Source organism: Saccopteryx leptura, chromosome 3 (genome assembly GCF_036850995.1).
Source record: "Saccopteryx leptura isolate mSacLep1 chromosome 3, mSacLep1_pri_phased_curated, whole genome shotgun sequence".
Taxonomy (NCBI): domain Eukaryota; kingdom Metazoa; phylum Chordata; class Mammalia; order Chiroptera; family Emballonuridae; genus Saccopteryx; species Saccopteryx leptura.
In genome coordinates, this window is record NC_089505.1 from 139595951 (window position 1) to 139610001 (window position 14051).

A 14051-nucleotide genomic window follows, 5' to 3' on the forward strand; every position below is an offset into this window, starting at 1 on the left:
GAAATTATGGTTTTTTCCTCGAAGTGACACACCACCTGAGTTATGCTCAGTTTTTTGGCGAATTTTGACACACCAAGCTCAAAAGATTGCCCATCACTGTCCTATAGCCATTTTCTGTTTTGTTTTCTGGTAGCTCTATGTTTTCCTTGGTTCCTTTCTTTTGTGTTTCAGTTAGGTGTTTTTGTGTGGTGGTATTCCATACTTCTTTCCCCTGTTTCTTCTTCTTCTTTTTTTTAAGCTGTGTATTTCTGTAGTGGCTTTTTCATGAGTGTTTACCATTAGGTAATTAAGAGAAAAATGTTCATATGTATAGGAGTCCTTTGTCTAATGATGCTTCTGCACTCCATTCGCCTTTGCTACCTCAGATCTTTATACTCTACCCTTTATGTTATTGTTGTCATAGATTATCCTTGCTTTTATTATGACCTTGTTGTAGCTTTTTCTTGTAGTTTTTATTTGTTTTGTTCTTTGTGTCTGGTCAAATAACCCCTTAAGTATTTTCTGCTTTGGGGTTTTCTGGTCATAAATTCCCTCAGCTTTTGTATGTGTGCTAAAGTATTTTCCCTTCATATTTGAAGGATAACTTTGATGGATATAGTATTCTTGTCGGTAATTCATCTCTTTCAGTACTTTGATTGTTTGGTTCCATTTTTTCTGGTTTGTAGAGTGTCTGCTGAGAAGTGTGATGATAACCTAATGGACTTTCATTTATAGGTTATGTTCTTCTTTTCCTTAGCTGCCATGAGGATTATTTCTTTGTCATTGATTTTTGACTATTATATTAACAGTGTATCTTGCAGTAGGTCGTTTGGGTTGAGGTAACTCAGCATTCTGTTTGCTTCTTAAATTTGAGGCTTTAACTGTTTCTATAGGTTTGAGAAATTCTCTGCATTATTTGTTCAAATAAGCTCTCCATTTTTTTCTTCTTCTGATATACCCATTATTCTTATATTGCTCTTTCTGATGTAGTCAGACAATTCTTGTAGCACTCTCTCAGTTTTTTAAATTTGTGAGTCTTCCTCTTTTCTCTGTAGCATCTCTAGTTACCTGTCTTTGATGTCACTGATTCTTTCCCCTATGTGGCTTGTTCTATTAGCTAAACTTGCTACCTCAGTCTTCATTTCTTATATTGAGTTCTTCATCTCTGTTTTTTTTTTCTTTTTTGTATTTTTCTGAAGCTGGAAATGGGGAGAGACAGTCAGACAGACTCCCGCATGCGCCCGACCGGGATCCACCCGGCATGCCCACCAGGGGCGATGCTCTGCCCACCAGGGGGCGATGCTCTGCCCCTCCGGGGCGTCGCTCTGCCGCGACCAGAGCCACTCTAGTGCCTGGGGCAGAGGCCAAGGAGCCATCCCCAGTGCCCGGGCCATCTTTTGCTCCAATGGAGCCTTGGCTGCGGGAGGGGAAGAGAGAGACAGAGAGGAAGGAGGGGGTGGGGGTGGAGAAGCAAATGGGCGCTTCTCCTATGTGCCCTGGCCAGGAATCGAACCTGGGTCCCCTGCACGCCAGGCCGACCCTCTACCGCTGAGCCAATCGGTCAGGGCCCATCTCTGTTTTTAAAGTTATAGTCTCAGCTCTGAGGTCATTAAGTTACCTATTGCTGTCTTCTCACATCTCTTGAAGTTTTTTCAGAACTTCATGTTTGAATTTCCTATCCTTTAACTCCAAGGTTCCCATATGATTGAGATTTTTTTCCTGGAGATTTTTCATTTTCTTTATGAACTACATCTCTGTCTTGTGTAGCCATGGTATTTGATTTCTTCTTCCTTGATGGCATTTTAGGGTGTTATTGTTAAGAACCCTAACAAAAATACAACTAGAAAAATGAAAAAATTTGTCAAATATAAAGGAAAACCCACTGAAAACAGAGATCAAAAAGAAAAAAATTCAAAAACAAAAACACCCACAAAAAATAAGAATAGAAAATATAAAAATTAAACAAAGTAAAATTCAAAAAAGAAAAAGAGGGAAAAGAATAAGAACAAATGGAGAAAATGAAAAAAAAAATTTTGGTTTTGAGAAGTTTCTTTCAGTAGGTTTTGCTGTATTAGAAGTTTTAGCTCTGTGAAGTTCCTGGGCTGCCCACTGCTGAGATGTTGCTGTTGCAGTGGCGGAGGCAGGGCTGCAGCAGTGTTGGTGAGTCTGGCTGTTTGTTGTGAGGTCTTTACGAATTTGGCTTTACAGCTTCAGCTTTCCGGCTTTATGACTCTAGCAATGGCGATCTCAGGCCTCCAAGCACTCCTCTCCACATTTCAGCAGACTCAGGGACCAGACATGGAGCACCTCTGTTTTTCAGAGAAGAGAGTGGCTCTGGGGAGCTAGCTGTGGGGATTGTCTCTGCCACTCTCTGTACCATGAGGTAAGGGAGGCAGGATCTGGGAGGCTGGGGGGCTGTACTTTAATTTTCTTTCTCTGCCTAGTGCTGGTAACAGGCTGACCACGGGAACACTGGCGATGACCCTGTGCTCTGGTCGCTTTGGTTTATGTCCCCCTCTGCCCCTCTATCTCACTGCTCCTCCCAGCAAAAGGAGACTCAGTTACTCGGGTTTCCTTCTCCATACCCATCAGACAAAATCCAGACAGCTTGAACTTCCCTCCTTTCTACAGTCCAGCTGAGAAAACAAACAAACCAACAAAAACCCAGTCCATCTGGGTTTGTCTCTTCTTTAGAGCCCACTGCAGATGTATTTTGTCTTCTGCCCCCTCTTTTCAGTCTTTCCCACCTTTAGTCCATTCCGTGCAAGGATCTTTTAGGCCCCCCCTTGAGCCCAGCTGGGGTTTCTTTGCTGCATTATAGTTGTTCAGTTTGTTGAAATTTCAAAAGAAGAGATCAGGAGAATCTCTCATGCCTCCATTACTTTGATGTCCCCTCTAAGAAACTCCTTTTTAAAAGTTATTCAAATGAGGATTTTGTTTAAATCCTACCACTTTCCTAAGAAAGTATAAATGAAAGAAATTGGTTAAGAAATTACTTTAATATTCAGAATCTGGTTTTCTTTTTAATCACTGTGCATCTCAGTGTTGTTGATGTTCATGTTTTCCCAAACAATATCATACTCTGGATTATCAAGAATATTTGTGATATAGCACTTCATAACAGAAAGCTTCACTATTGTTTCTGAAGTTTTCTTCCAAGTTGGTCAATTTTGCAAATTTTATGCTGGCTCTTTATTGATACTACCTTAATATGTCAATGTAAGGTTTCTAGACAATACTCAGTGTTCATATTCCTTCTTTAACTGGTCTTTAAATAGTTTTTTGACCAAAATATTGATGGGTTAATATTGTTCAATCTCTCATGAGGCAATTGCCCCAGTTTGCTTGTATGCAATCAGTGACAACTAGATCACAGCTGCTACTAGGCTATCGGTGATTTTAAGATGACATCAGTTTTAACAAAGATCCTGATATCAGAGGTGTGAAAATATTGTGACTCTTAAAATAAAAGAAATGCAACACTATTCTCTTCTTTTGTATTTTTGGCGCTTAACTAAAATTTCAATTCTGTGACATTTTTGCTGGTCCCTAAGACTTTGACAGTAGCTATTTTCTAATTAAAAGGACTAAATAATAATTTTGCATGGAAATAATTCATGAATATGGCTACAGAAACATACTGGAGTAATAAAACAGTAATCCCCAGGCCCACTACCCTCACTATGCCAGTCCTATTCTTGGGAACAACTAACTTGAACCATTTCTGGTTTTGGTTCTTAGACCTGTGGTTACTTTTCTAGGGCTAAATAATATGCTTGTACTGACTGCTTTTTTTGTTTCTTTTCATTTAACAACTTTAAACAGAAAGCACGGTAGAAGAGAATTCAGTGTGTTAATTTCACTTTTTCTTTTCTTTCTCCCTCCTTTACATATAATTATATTAATTTTCTGGGCTCTTTTATTGGTACATTGGTAATTCCCGCTACTATTTCTTATTCCATTTATTGCAGTTTCTCTTGACCCCCAGCTTCATGAGTTTGGGATATTTCACCCTTTGTCTTCCCACTATCTCTATATAATTATACCACTCAAATTTGGCAACTACAGTGAGAATACTGACCATATTTTATGTTTAGTATGGTAATTGATTAAATGTTTTATTTTAATCTATTGGTTGAAACAAAGAGTTGAAAATTCAATACATTGTGATGTGTTGCAAATAAATCTTTTATTACTTTAAAATTTTAATTTTTTCAAATGGGTTCCTTAAACCCAGCATTTGCTCAAATTTATGCCATAATTCATTTGGTTCATATTTAGATCAGGACTTTCAGTAAAGTGTTTTTCAATTCATTTTATTATTCTTTCTTATTGGGAGAAGACATATGGTCTTTCTTCATTATATCCTTAATTTTCATTTTTTTTAGTCATTCTCTTTATTTTTTTGACTGTTTCATTTTTGTTGTTGTTTTTTAAAGATTTTATTTATTGGCTTATTAGAGAGAGGAGAGAGATAGAGAGAGAAGGGGGGAGGAGTGGGAAGCATCAGACTGTAGTACTGGCCTCTTGTATGCACCTTCACTGGGCAGGCCTCGGGCCTTGAACTGACGACTTCAGCGTTCCAGGTTGATGTTCTTATCCATTGTGCCACCACAGGTCAGGCTATTCCATTCTTCTTTTTGAAGACCTCTGAGCTCATGTTCTTATTTGAATAGTGGCTTCAGTTCTGAGCTCTGACTTCTTTTTTTTCCTTATTCTATTCTGTGTCCTGTTTTATTTTCTGCTGCTTCAGAATGATATTATGTACTGAGTTGCCTCCATTCTCACATTCCTCCAGCCATTTCCTTTTGGGGCCACCTGTACTCCAGCAGCTTAAGTCTGTGGAGCCATCAATTGGGCTGTAGTCACAATTTCTTGAATACATGTTCTTTTTCTTTTTTGGTTTACTCCTCATTTTGCTGGAATACCCTCATAAAGATACTTCTGAGAAAAAAAATTCACAAGACATAAATTTTCTAGGCCATTGTATTATTAAAAAAAAAATTTGTTTTGCTCTGATACTGGATTGACTGGCTAATAGAAATTTAAACTGTAAGTGATTTTCCATCAGGAACTATTGGATTATCCCCTAATATGCAGTGTTTGGGTATGAAGTATTTGTTTCCATTCTGTTTCTCATTCCTTTAGTGTATTTTCTTCTCTTGAAACTTTTTTTATCTTCTTTAGATCTTGGTGAATTTTTTTTTTTTTTCAGTTTGAAGATTTGTGTCTCTTATTAGCTCTGGAAATTTTTCTCATTATCTCATTGATTTTTTTTTTTTCTGAAAATACTATAGGTTGGATATGAATCTGACGGTTTTTATCTTAAGCTTCTTTTCTCTGTTGGCTTTTTCCCCTTTGGCAAGGAATTAATTACACAAATATTTTTCTAAACTTTTCAGTGAAAAGTTTGTTTACAATTATCCATTTTATTTTCCAAGTTCTTTTTCTCTAATTATTCTTTTGTTAAAACAATCTTTGAATTTATGGTTGCAAAGTCTTCTGAAATGTGTCTGAGGATGCCATTAACATTTGTTAAAGCTTTTCTTTTCTCTGATTTATTGCTATGTCCCCTATGGTAGGTTTTTCTTTTTTTCTTATTTTTCACAAACTTTTCCATTATGCCAAAGACTTTCTTCATGTCTTAATGTCTCAATTCAGAATGGCTGTTCATGAAGAAATGAGAAAAATGTGAATTCTCTGCATATGGGCAGTGTTTATCCACCGTTAAGCTTCATTTCAAGCACTGAGCAGGGAGCTGCCATTTATATTGAAGGCCTGTCCTCCTAAATGTCAGAACATATAAGGTTCTTATGTTGGTGCCAAGTCTATACTAAAAGCCTAAGTTCTTCTCTAATTACTTGTACTTTTTACTCTTTAACATGTGAGTATATAGGACAATTTTTAAAAATTTTATTAATTTATTTATTTTAGGGAGAGAGGGAGGGAGAGAGAGAGAGAGAGGTAGTGAGAGAGAGAGAGAGAGAGACATCAATGTTTTTCCATCTATTTATGTATCCATTGGTTGATTCTTGTATGTGCCCTGACTGGGGATCAAACCTATACCTTTGGCATTTGGGATGATGCTATAACCAACTGAGTTACCTGGCCCGGGCTGGACAATTTTTTATCCTCTTTGGCCATTGACATTTTTTAATATTTTACCTATGTTTACAGAATTCCCCGCTTTATAAATGTATAGCTGCTTGCATGCAGACTGTGAACTAGACTCTACCAATTAGAGGCATTTATGCCAGATTTTAGATCAGAAGTGTGGGATATAAAAGAGCAGATGAGATTAGAGGAACTTAGAGGTAGAGGGCATTGAGATTTTAGTTATAACATGCAGTGACTTGGTGTGATGGCAGGACTGTCTTATCTACAGCAATCTACATGGGATTTTGGGTGTGGTTCTTGGCTGTGTGTGCTTTATTTGTTGGGTTCTTGGTCCTTGCTGAGTTTCTGTGAAAGACCTCAAATTCTTCAATAAATTTCTTTTCTACCTAAACTAGCTGGAGTTATTTGTAAAACCACTCCCCTGACAGTTACAGAAAATAGGATTAGGCTGCTCTGAACTGTCTATAAGGGGATGAAGAAGTCAGATTTTACCTATATAGATCAAAACATTCTCTTCTTTTATTTCTCCCTCTACCTCTTACCATTCAGAACATCTCTAGGGTTTTGTCAAGCAAATTTGTTTCCTCATTGATGACAGCTCCTTCCCCAAATGTCCTAGGTGGTTACTTCTTTCATTCTATTTCACTGATCTTCCAAGTATGTGTTTAAAGCTCTCTTTTGCTGCTGGTCCTGTCTCATTCTCTCTGTTCTCATGGGTTGGTATGATTTACTTTACTATAATTCTAAATGTACCTCAGGAGGAGAGACAATCTATTTGTTCAGTTTGCCATTTTGAATCTGAAGTCCCATGGTACTTTATTCATATAGGTATTATATGACATATAAAGGAATCATAAAATGATGTTACTTCTCAAAGTAAATTACAACCTCATTAATTTTTATATTTTTAGCACCTTATATGGTGACTTACATTTTATCAGATATTCAGTTAATATTTAAATGAGTTGATCTATGTACAGATTTTACAATTACTTTGTAGGTAAGATACCTATTCTGACTCAAATTTGTTGATTTTAAGTTTATGAATCATAGCTGATCCCTCTGCATTTTCAAGGAGTTAATTTGAGATAAGATCAGACAATTAGAGTCATATCAGAAATTAAAGTACTTGAAAGTGTGTTTTCAAAATGACATGCTTATGCCAAGAAAATGAAAAACAAATCTTTTTAATTTCAAAAACAATTTAAGTCTTTAAAGCTACTTTATGGAAATAACACAACCAATTTTTATCCTAAGAGAAGAAATAAAAGTAAACAATTAAAATGATAAGGTTACTATAAATAGACCAGACAATATTTATTTTGTTAAATTTTTGACACTTGAAGAAATAGTGTTTTTCATTTATATTTAAATGAAATGCTTAAATGTTGTTCATGTGAAAGATAGATGGCTATTTCTCCTGCAAAAAAGTAAGAGAAAAATTAGTGACAGATGGAGCTTATTGAGTTTATTCATTAAAATAACAGAATTGTCAGAATTGCTTTTCTTACTCATAAACTTTTTTACAAACCTTGAGACTTTTTGAGACCATTGGAGGAAGATGTGAATAATTTCTTTTCTGTCCAACCACCAATTCAAGCACTGATTGAGACCATATTGTTAAAGAGAGTTCCCTATGATAGAAGTTAGTCTGTTTTCTTCTGAAAACCCATAATATCACAATTCAGTAGAATATAGATTTTGATATTCCTTTTGTTTAAAGTTTATAGTAATCACTAATGAGTTAGTGATGTGTCTAGTATACTTATTGTGTTTGGTGTGTGTAAAGCCAGTAGCCACGGCCACCATCACAGCCGCCTGGCCCATGCAGGTTCTCATTAGATTCAGACAGACGGTAATGAAACAATAAAGCCAAGAACTGGTGGGCCATTAGTTTTAATCCTAGCTTGCATCTGGGGGGCAAGAAATACACACAGTGGGAAGACACTTCCTTTTCCATTCAGGGCTCCCATAGCTACTGACTTATTCGAGTTTCCTAGAATCAAAAGTTTCTAACCTCACCAGTCTCATTCACCTCTGTTCCCCATCTCCTTCTCTCTGCACAAACTCTGCACAAACTGGCTTCTCCTTCAGCACTCCACCATCTTGGCTGCTTCTTCTCTCCTCCATGTGGCCTTACTCTGCTGTGCCTAATGCTAATCTCAGGAACCAAAGAGCAAGCTCCCGGTCTGCCCCACTTTATAATGTAGAAATCAAAAGCTTTAATCCAATATACAAACAAGGAAGTCTCTGATACAAAGTCACTTATCTGAGACATAATGGGATTCCTCATGAGAGTGCACCACCCCACATCATGCAATTGTTCAAGGATATGGGGAAAAGCTTAGTTTTAAAACTAAGCCTTAGGCTATAACCACACTGCCTGCTTACAGCCTGTCCCCACACCCAATGGAAACTATAAGTGAGCAAACATATATCATATTTACAAACTTATTTGACCAACAGTGTGTTATGCAAATTGAATTATTGCCTCCACATCCAGGTATAATGGATGCATTATTTAGATCAACCTATAAATAAGTCTTTGTATGCTTCGGAAAGAGTTTTTAAAAAAATGCACATAAGACACATTACTCCTTTTAACTGTCAACATAGAATGACTACATTCCAGGAGAATGTTAGGCAATATTATCTTAAACTCTTCATAGCTTGGTGTCTGTCAGTGGCTCAATTCAGGGAGCTATACTTGTGGAGGATTGCCTGAGGATTGAGCACTCCATTTATTTATCTACATCAATCATTACAAAGGACATAGAAACCATAAAAAAAACCTGTCAGAAATGAAGAATTCAATATCTGAATTGAAGTATATACTGGAAACAATCAACAGTAGCTTAGATGAGGCAGAGGATTGAATCAGTAATTTAAATGACAAGATAAGTGAAAACACCCAAGCAGAGTGTTGGGCAGATAAAATGTATTATGCTCACTTTGTTAAAGATGGTGCTGCCCACATGGAAGCTCGTTGCCCAGGTGATTGCTTGGGATGGGTGTGATTGTATTAATGTGTGTTGGGGACGGGCTGTGGGCGGGCAGGATCCTTGTAGCCTGGGGCTTGGTTTTGGGACTAAGCTTTTCCCACCCTTTTTGATGTGGGCTGGTGCACTCTCATGAGGAATCCAATTATGCTTCAGATAAGTGACTTTGTATCAGAGACTTCCTTATTTGTATATTGGATTAAAGGTTGTGATTTCTACACTATAAAATGGGGCAGACTGGGAGCTTGCTTTCTCTTGGTTCCTGAGATTAGCATTAGAGCAGAGAGCAGGTTAAAGAGCAGAGAAAGGCCAAGTGGAGGAGGCCAGGAGAAGCAGCCAAGATGGCAGAATGCTGAAGGAGAAACCAGTTTGTGCAGAGTTTATGCAGAGAGAAGGAGATGGGGAACAGAGGGGAATAAGGCTAGTGAGCTAGAAACCTTTGATTCTAGGAAACTTGGATAAGTCAGTAGCTTTGTGAGCACAGAATGAGTGGCTTTTGGAGCCCAGTGTGTGTTTTTACTTGCCTGCTGGGTGCAAGCTAGGATTAAAGCTAATGGCCCACCAGTTCTTGGCTTCATTGTATCATTACCGTCTGTCCGAATCTAATGTGAACCTGCATGGGCCAGGCAGCTGTGATGGTGGCCATGGCTACTGGCTTTACCCAGAGCAATAAAAAAAAAAAAGAATTTAAAAATATGAGAAAAGTCTAAGGGACTTCTGGGACAATGTCAAGCATAACAACATCTGCATCATAATGGTGCCAGAAGGAGAAGAGAGAGAGAGAGCAAGGGATAAGAACTTCTTTGAAGAAGTAATGGCTGAAAACTTCCCTAACTTGGTGAAAAAAACACAACTGTATAGGAAGTACAGATCGAGTCTCAATCAAGATGAACCCAAAGAGGCCCACACCAAGACACATCATAATTAAAATGGGAAAGGTTAAAGATAAAGAGAGAATCTTAAGAGTAGCAAGAGAAAGACAATTACCTACAAGGAAGCTCCCATTAGGCTATCAGCTGGTTTCTTAACAGAAACACCTCAGGCCAGAAGGGATTGATATAAATATTCAAAGTGATGAAAAACAAGGACCTACAACCCAGACTATGCTACTCAGGAAGACTATCATTTAAAATTGAAGGCAAAATAAAGAGCTTCTTAGACAAGGAAATGAAAGGAGTACCTGACCAGTAAACCAGTAGTAGAAGAAATGTTAAAGGGTTTTTTTTAAAAAAAAAAAGAAGAAAGGAAAAAAATAAAAGAGAGGAGCATAGATATGAAGAATAAAATGCAATAAATAAGTATCTATCAATAATTACTTTAAATGTTCAACTGAAAAGACATGGGGTAGCTGAGTGGGTAAGAAAACAAGATCCATATATATACCGTCTTACAGAGACCCATCTGAGAACAAAAGATATATACCCACACTGAAAGTAAAGGGATGGGAAAAGTTATTTCATGCAAATGGAAACAAAAGAATAAAAACTGGGGTAGTAATACTTACATCTGACAAAATGGACTTCAATACAAAGGCCATGACAAGAGACAAAGAAGGACATTATATAATACAAAAGAGATAAATCCAACAAAATGATATAACTCTTATAAACATTTATGCACCCGCCATAGGAGCACCTAAATATATAAAGCAAATCTTGATGGATATAAAGGGAAAGATCGACAGTAATAGAGTCATAAAGGGAGATTTTAACATCCCATTGACATCAGTAGATAGATCTTCCAGAAAAATGTCAACAAGGAAACAGTGGCCTTAAATGACACACTAGATCAGATGGATTTAATCGATATTTTAAGAGCATTTCACCCCAAAGTGCAGAATATACATTCTTTTCAAGTGCATATGGAGCATTCTCTAGGCTAGCTCACATGTTAGAACACAAGGCAAATCTTAATAAATTCAAAAAGATTGAAATCATATCAAGCATCTTCTCTGACCACAATGATATGAAACTAGAAATCAATTACAAGAAAAAAATTTGAACACGCAAACACATGGAGGCTAAGTAACGTTACTAAACAATGAATGGATCAACAATAAAATCAAGGAAGAAATCAAATGTTATCTTGAGGTCCCGTGGGTAGCTCATTTGGTTGGAGCATTGTCCCAACTTGCTGAGATTGTGGGTTCGACCCCAGGTCAGGACAGATGAAACAATCAACCAATAAATACATAAATAGGTGGAACAACAAATCAATGTTTCTCTCTCTGTCTCTGTCTCTCCCTTTCTCTTTCTCTCTCTCTCAAAATAAATCAATAAAAATAAATAAATAAATAAATAAGTTACCTCGAGACAAATGAAAATGAACATGCAACAACTCAAAAATCTTTTGGGGTACAGCAAAAGTCCTAAGAGGGAAATTCATAACAGTACAAGCCTACCTCAAGAAGGAAGAAAAATCTCGAATAAATAAATAGTCTAACCTTATACCTAACGAAACTAGAAAAAGAACAACAAACAAAGCCCAGAATAATAGAAAGAAAGAAAAAATAAAGATCAGAGCAGAAATAAATGACATAGAAACTAAAAAAAAAAAAGAAAAGAAAATGAGGAGCTGTTTTTTTGAAAAAATATATATAAACAAGATTGACAGCTTTTAACCAGACTCAAAGAAAAAAAGAGAAAGAACCCAAATAAAATCAGAAATAAAAGATGGAAGTAGTAACTGAGACCACAGAAATACAAAGGGTTATAAGAAAATATTACGAAGCAATATATGCCGGGTCTTGCTTGGGCCAGGGAGGGCACAGGGCTCCAGGGCTTGCCCACCATTCACCTATGGGTATTCTAAGGTGACATTGTGCAGAGTCACTTTCTGAGGTGGGTGGCCATGAGGAAACATCTATAAAACAAACTTCTCCACAGCCTTCCAGTTGGGCACCAGAACATTGGTTCAGAAGTTGAGATTTCCACTATCCAGATACAACAAAAAGAGCTGCAGCAGCTCTGCTCACTGAAGAATTGAAAGTTCGCAATAAAGTGCTCAGTGATCTGGTTGCAGACAACTTCTTTCATGGGAAGCAGATTGGCAGAAAGTGTTGACTTTAGAGGAGAGTTGCAGCAAATTAGAAGGTGAATTACATAAAAGAACTGAAATAATCAGGTCACTCACGAAGAGAGTAAAAACCATAGAATCTGGTCAAATGGAATACCAGCTAGCTCTTTAGGAGACTCAACTACAGCTTCAGAAAATGGCACAGGAGGCAACCCATTCCTCTCTCCTCTCTGAAGACCTTGAGGAAAAGGTATTATTGAGGCAGTCAATCACATATTGGACTGTTTGGGTAAATTTAAATTGTTAGAGCATGCCTTAGGTGATGCTAAGATGGTGGAGACTTGTATTGTGAGGGAAAAGCAAGACTATAAACAGAAATTGAACACTCTTAAGATTGAAATCAATAAACTAAAAAAAGGATCTAAATTAAAGACAACAGAAAATAATGAACAGCAAGAAGAGATCATTTGCCTCAAGCAAGAAAAGAGTTGCCTGCACTATGAAATGGTTTTCACTGCAGAGAGAGAAAAAAAGAAAGATGATTATTTGATATTCCAACATCAAAGCAAAAATGCACAAATGCAGAACTGCATAGTCTGACACAGATTTATGTAAAACAGCAGAGTGAGCTACAGTTTCTTAATGTCAATGTGGTAAATTCTCAGGAATACAGATATACTATAACTCAAAAATGGAAGAATCAAAGGCCCTGGAGTCCAGACTTAATGGAGAAACAAAAGTCTTGGTCTCTGGGAGGAAAACTCCAGATTGAATCTGAAAATAAAAGTACCCCAAAGGTAATCGACTTGGGATTCAGACTGAAGAGAAACAGCTCTCATAAACATCAGTTTGACCTGATAAAAGCCATGGCATGATGTCAGTGTTTCCCTGGGCCTGGCCAACACTTCTGGTGCAAAATGACCAGAAAAATTGGATGCATTACACCAAGAAAGATTGGGAGTCTCATGTTGCCATAAAAATAAAACCTGTCAGGGTGAAAATGACATGTGAGTTTAGGTGCTGCCACCCGAGTAACTTCATCATCCAGGCTGAAGACCAGATGTCTGATATTGAGTGGATGAGGATGTTCAAGCCTCTCAGCTGTAGAGAGTTGTTCAACACAAGTCTGTGCACTTGTTCAGGAAGTGCCAATGGAACAAAATAAAACTCCTCCACAAGTGGGCTAATTGCCATCCAGCATTCCCAGTGTTTGGATTCTGCCTTAAGAGAAGATGAGAAGTCGGTAGAGACAGAGTCCTCTTCTGATAAGAAAATCATCTAGGATTTTGTTAGTGAACAAAGATGTAGCATTGCCCAAGTAAAAGGAAGATTTTTCTCCCACAAGTAAGCTTCAGCATTTGCTGGAGGAATCTCATCAGATGGTTACAGATCTGGGGTTGAGTACTCTGTTACCCTCAGCCCTGACAGTCTTAACAGCACTGCCAAAAATAACTCGTCTCAGAAGAGTCAGCTCGGAAAACACCTCTTGGTAACTGACAAAAACAAAGGTCTGCTTCAATATTTAATATTTGTGGGAGCCAATTTCTCACCTATGTGGAAAGCAGGAAGCAGATATCAATACTTAATAACCTTGAAAACAAAAAGAGAATAAGCAACATTTCTTACCAAAGGGGAGCAGAAACTGAAAGTTAATTTTTAAACGTCTATATTTTGTGTTTTTTTCTTTCTTTCTCCCTTCCTTCCTTCCTTCCTTTCTTCCTTCCTTCCTTCCTTCCTTCCTTCCTTCCTTCCTTCCTTCCTTCCTTCCTTCCTTCCTTCCTTCCTTCCTTCCTTCCTTCCTTCCTTCCTCCCTCTCCCTCTCCCTCTCCCTCTCCCTCTCCCTCTCCCTCTCCCTCTCCCTCTCCCTCTCTCTCTCTTTCTCTCTTTCTCTCTCCCTCCCTCCCTCCCTCCCTCCCTCCCTCCCTCCCTCCCTTCCTTCCT

The 14051-nt window shown here is 37.7% G+C and overlaps 1 protein-coding gene and 2 pseudogenes across 2 annotated transcripts in view; all 3 read left to right on the forward strand.

Moving 5' to 3' along the window:
- The window catches only part of LEPR (leptin receptor), a 117584-nt gene that overhangs the window by 21707 nt on the left and 81826 nt on the right, over window positions 1-14051 (forward strand). The window lies entirely within an intron of this gene.
- LOC136398328 (coiled-coil domain-containing protein 62 pseudogene) lies at window positions 11964-12825 on the forward strand (annotated as a pseudogene).
- Window positions 12827-13603, forward strand: LOC136398329 (coiled-coil domain-containing protein 62-like; annotated as a pseudogene).